The sequence below is a fragment of the Urocitellus parryii genome, chromosome 7, assembly GCF_045843805.1.
Source record: "Urocitellus parryii isolate mUroPar1 chromosome 7, mUroPar1.hap1, whole genome shotgun sequence".
Classification (NCBI taxonomy): domain Eukaryota; kingdom Metazoa; phylum Chordata; class Mammalia; order Rodentia; family Sciuridae; genus Urocitellus; species Urocitellus parryii.
In genome coordinates this window covers 15,230,501-15,236,260 of record NC_135537.1, presented here as the reverse complement: position 1 = coordinate 15,236,260, position 5,760 = coordinate 15,230,501, and the positions used below count along the sequence as shown (strand labels likewise).

Below are 5,760 nucleotides of genomic sequence, written 5' to 3'. Positions count from 1 at the left end.
TAATCCGGGATAAAATGGGAGGGACTTGGATGCCAGGAAATCAGAGTCGTTCAGTAATCCCTATGGGGACTCACCCTTAAAAAAGGTTCCAAAGATGTGGGTTGACACAATCTCCTTCAAAAAAACTGTTCGAAGCCCCAAGCAGGGTCTCCATCCCTGGAGCTGCCCTGTGGTTCCCCGGGGGGTGGAAAAACCTGTCCTGGAAACAGAGTGCAGCCCCAGGGGAGCCGTCCCAGAGGAGACCCCGGTTTTCTCCACTCAGCTGCAGGCAGTGAGCTGAAGAATCACTTAGGTGCTCGTTGTGACAGGCGGCCTCAGGTGGCCTGGATATTAATGCAGCCAATTATGTGGGTTGCTTCACAGGCAGAGGGGAGATACCATCGGGCCCCTGGAGTCCTGGCGGGGAGGCGCCGTGGGACCAGCCCGTGTGTCCTTGCTGTACCGTCTGGGGAAGCCCAGGTGCCCTGGCCAATTCCAGATGTGGCTAGCCCTTCCTGGTGACTCCACGGACCGCCTGCATCTCCAGGATGATCTTGGTGTGGCTGTGGAGGGAGGGAAGGGCCCCCAGGGAGGAGAAAGCCACCGTCAGGTCGACTGGTGCTGACAGATGGCTTGATAAGGATCACGAGGTGCTGTTCCAGGCCCAGAGGATGCGCCACCCCTGGAAATGGAGAAAAGAAAGCTGCCGAGGCCGCGTCCTTGCCAGGCATTGGATTGCAGAGAGGGCGGGCTGGCTCCACCATCTACGGAGGCCTGACCTTGTTTCTGGCTCTGTAGGGGAAGGGGATCTAGGCTCCAGGTCTTGTTCCCCAGGACTGAAATTGGCCACACCCAGAAAATCCTATCAGGATTCCTGAATTCTATTTCCCTACCTACCTACCTACCTACCTTCTATAAACATACTCTCTTATGTTGGAGCCTTTAAAAAAAGAAAACAAACCCACAGATGAGTGTCATTCACAAAGCTGCTGATGGCACTTTACAGTGGTGACTGCGAATTAGGAGAACAAAGCTGGCTCCTTTCCTTGTATGGTTGCCCTTATCACAGGTTCTCAAAGCTCAGAGACTTTTCCATTCAAAGATAGCAGAGTTGGGATTTGAGCAAACCATTCTCAAAACCGAAGAGTCGTCGTGGGTTAGTAGTCAAGCAGAAGTGAGCTAAGAGAGCGGCTCTCCAAGCCTGTCCCTAAGAAAGCCAAGGTGTGTGTCTCTTTCCTACTTCTGTATCCGTCTCCTGGGTCTTCTACCATCTATAACTTCTGGAGGCATGTTCTTTTTGTACGTGTTAGAAGGTTTTTATAAGTTTCGAGAAAATGCAGCACGGTATCAAACTCTCCTTTGCTTGGTGGTGTTCTGGTGGGGGGCGGGGTTTGCAACAAAGCAGAGGGGTGTGTGCAGGCCACAGTGAACTTGGCTCTTCCAAGATGGACAGCCTGCTGCGTTGGGGAGACAAAGTACTGCTCCTTCATCACATGCAACTGGAAAATATTTCTCCTTCCCTTGTGGATTTCTTTCCCTCCTGTGGGGAGCAGATAGAGTGAGAAGCTTTAGGCATATCATCCACCTCTCCTGTCCCTCTCTGATGCCTGTTGTATTCTCATTGTCAATAAGACGTCCTTCCACACGGGTCAATTGTAAGATGCTGTGTTGATTGAGTAAGAGCCTTCACTCACTCACTCACTCACTCACTCACTCATTCATTTTGTGGTAAGGTTCATAGGTGGGGGGGGAGGACAATGTGGTGCTCTGATTTCAGCAATGTTAGGATTCTTTTCTTTTTTCTTTTTTTTTTGGGCTGGGGATGCGGCTCAAGCGGTAGCGTGCGGCCTGGGGTTCGATTCTCAGCACCACATACAAAAAAAAAAAAAAAAAAAAAAACACAAAAAAACAAAAGATGTTGTGTCTGCCGAAAACTAAAAAAAAAAATAAATAAAAGTTTTTTCTCTCTCTCTTTAAAATAAAAAAGAAAATCACATCTTGGACTCAAGGGGATTCCGTGGCTCCTTTGAGTGATTCAGAAGCCACCTGGTTCAGAGGAAGAGGCTCAGTGGGAGCTGGGTGGAGCCCATCAGCCTCTTTGGTGTGTCTATCACCCTGTGTCCAGGACGCATCTCTTTTTCCTTCCTGCCCTGTCCTGTGTCTTCTGTGTCCTTTGCTGGGCCTCCTCTCCTTTCTGCCTCCGTGTTGAGGTGCCCCCATAGGAAGCCCTTTTCTCCTGTGATTCATTCTGGCCTCGGCCCTCTGATCCAGCCCCTTGCCTTTACAGATCTACCTGTTCCCTGCAAGGCTCCGTGTTTGGGGCTACAGTGACCCCTGTGTGACAGCTGCCCTTGGACACCTTTGAGACACAGCGAGCAGAACATATTCCAAAGCAAACTTTGGATTTCCCATCTGCCTGCCCCTTCTGCAGGGTTCTCCATCCCAGTTCGTGGGACCAAGTTGCTCAAAGCCCCAGACCCAAGAACCATCCGGGGCTTTTCTCAGTCACACCCTACCTTGGTCCCACCAGTAAGCCTCATCAATTTCACCTCCAAACAATAGACCTCCACCTCTAACCGCTCACCTCCCACCTGGATCACGGCGGTATCTCCTCACCGGGGCTCGACTTCCACTCTCACCTCCCAGAAACCACACAGAAACCCAAAGATTCTGCTTTTTTGTGTGTTTGTTGGTGTGGCGGCACTGAGGGCTAAACCCAGGGATGTTCTCCTGTGGAGTTACACGCTAGTCTGTTTAATTTTATTTTGAGACAGGGTCTCACTTAGTTCCAGAGGCTGGCCTTGAGCTTGCCATCCTCCCGCCTCAACCTCCCAAGTAGCTGGGATGACAAGTGTAGGCCACCACATCCAGGCTCCAAAGTTAAAGGTAGAAATCGGATCATTCCACAGTCCTGCCTGAAGGGTCAGCAGACTGAGCTGTGGAGAGGGTCAAAGTGTGTCTTATGAATACTTAGAGTTTTACAACTTATACATTTTTAGGATCAATTTAGTTATTTATTGTTAAAAAATCTCCTGATGAAGACTGAATCAAAGACTCCCTGATGTCCGTTACGAAGCCTGGCACAGGAGTGGGTATGCAATCCATATCTTTTTAGATAACATTTGTGAATTGTGACTCAGATTCTAATGTGCTGTGTGACCTTTTGGTTCTCTTGGCCTTGATTTTCTCCTTTGGCCAAAGGAACGGCTGGGATCCTGTGACGTGGACTGACGTTTTCCGTGCTTTTCTATTTTTTATACGTATTGACTGGCCATAAGTCACTATGGTGGTCTCACTATTTCCTAAAGGGTTGAGACTCTCTGAAGAATGCTGCCTGGCCACGTCACAACTGTAAAGCTCAGGTGGCTGCAGAGAGCCTGCCACTTGTTCTGCAGGTGAAAGAAACACGGAACCAGAGTTGGACCCTCACACACTGTGTGACCTTGGGCAGCTCACACAGCCTCTCTGAGCCCCACATTTCTCATCGGCAGCTTGGGGAGTCTAGTCCTCTTTTTTTGCCATATACAGTCATGTGGGGCACTGGCTCCAGGACCCTGTGGATATGGATGCTCATGTCTCGTATATAAAATGGCACAGTACCTGCACAAAACCTACGCACCTCCTGCTCTATGCTTTAAGTCATCTCTAGATCCCTTATAATACCTAGTACAATGGAACTTATGCAAATAGTTGCTATATTATATTGTTTAGGGGATAATGACATGAAAAAGTCTGCACAACTTTTGTTTTTTTCCCCCTGAATAGTTTTGAGCCACCTTGGGTCAAATCCTCGGATCCTGCACCTATAGATCTAGCATGATGGCCACGTGATGGCTGACCCTTATTGCATGCTTACTGTGTGACAATGACATGCCATGTGCTTCACAGTATGTCCAGTGGTTCTCAGGCTTGGTGGCATATTTAAACCACGCAGGTAAAAAATATGAGCGTCCAGGTTCATTGAGATCAGAGTCTCTGGGGCTGGGGCCTGGATATTGGAATAATATCGAAGCTCCTAGGGAGACTTCGAGGTGTAGTCAGTGCTGAGAACCATTTATGGACTCTCTCGACTCTCTGACAACCCTGGGTGGTAGGTATTGACACCACTCCCGTTTTTACCTGGGTGGACTGAGGCCAGGTGGGCATCCTGACTCCGGCAGTCTGACTCCGTCTGTGTCTGGAAGAGGAGGTGGGGAGAGCCTTCTCCTGGGAAGAAGGCCGCAGGCCTCAAGTGGCTCAGGAACTGGCCTGAGGTCACTGCTCTGTTCTGAAGGTGTCTCTGAAGAGCTGATGTGTTGGAATCTTGGCTCCCAGCCCAGCAGTGTCAGAAGGTGAGATCTTTGGGTGGTGGTTGGGTCCTGAAGGTTCGGTCTTCATGGACGGATTAGTTCATTCACGGATTAATGGATTAGCTTATTCATAGATAAGGAGACTGAGGGATTAATGGATTAATTCATTCATGAATTAATGGATGGATCCATTCACAGATTAATGGAGTAATTCATTCATGGATTAATGGATTATCGCTGGAGTCGCTTTGTTGAGAAATCGAGATCTCTCTGAGAGATATGCTTGCTATTTCAGTCTGCGTTTTCCTCCACCATGCCGTGATGCAGCAAGAAGGCCCTCACTAGAAGCCAAGCAGGACTTCCCAGCCTCTAGAACCTGAGCTACAGAAACTTCGATTCTTTGTGAGTTACCCAGTCTGGAGCACACAGTGTTAGGAATGAAAAATGGAGTCAGATGACCCCCCACTGGGTTTTGGCAGTAATGGGTCTAGGACTCAAGACCCTGCTCAGTGGATTGCTCCTGCAGTGAGCCACTTTGTTTACGAAACTTATGATGCTCTGTTGTGACCTGCTGCAGTGGTGGACATGACGTCCCTGAAGGGCACTTGTGGACCCCCCTGCTCCATTCTGCTCCTCCCCAGGCGGGGGCGGGCAGTCCTGGGGGAGGCTGGTCTGGAGGGAAGCCGGGCCCCTCGGGGACCCACACACCTTGCCCTGTGGTCAGGTTGAGGCACAGCTGGTGCTGACCCTTTGCCTCTCTTCCACTTTGCATTTTACTCATTTTCCTCTTAAATTTTTAAAAACAACAAAAGGTATTATTTCTGCAAACGTATTGATGATAACGTTGGCAAGTCCCACCGACCTCAGTGAAGAAGAAAGAAGAGAAGTAATGAACTACGTATCAGTGAAGCCCTTCCTATCAGGCTCACAGAAAATTCTAGAAAAACACGGAGAAGTTCTAGATGCCGCCTTCATTCTCTCAGTGAAAGGGGGGGTTGGCATGGGAAAGGGTGGCAGCAGTGAGACCAGCGTGTCATTTCCCTTTCCCTGCGGGTCTCACCATGTCCCAGGTGAGTCTCCCGGCTTTAGGGCAGCAGCGTGCAGCACCCCAGGGGGTGGGCCCTGGGCCAGGTGGGGGGATGCCGCCCTAGCTGGGCTCTGGCTCTCCTTCCCGCCTCCCTGTTTTGTTGACTCTGTTTCCTCCACCCAGGATGCCCTTCCTGGACTTCCCCTTCCTGCAGTTTGCTCGTTGGTTCATTCATTCATTCATCCATCCATGCCAGCATTTATTAAGCTCCTACAGAGGACCTAAAGTGGAGCTACTAGCAGGATGAAAATAACTATATAAGTCATGGTTCTTTCTTCCAAGTGTTCGGAACCCAGAACAGGAAAACGTGTTTTAAACGGAAGTGCACGAAGGCGGAACAAGCCCTTGGTGAGATGGTGGAAGGTTGAACTGGGACCTGTTTAGGGTCACCTCTTCACCCTGGGC

General features: G+C 49.8%; 1 long non-coding RNA gene across 1 annotated transcript; it reads left to right on the top strand.

Annotated features, from left to right (window-relative positions):
* Positions 1-4,231: 4,231 nt before the first annotated feature.
* Positions 4,232-5,150, top strand: LOC144256292 (uncharacterized). The gene is made up of 3 exons (XR_013344067.1): positions 4,232-4,310; positions 4,564-4,670; positions 5,081-5,150. It is a non-coding gene; the product is annotated as an uncharacterized LOC144256292 (long non-coding RNA).
* Positions 5,151-5,760: the final 610 nt, after the last annotated feature.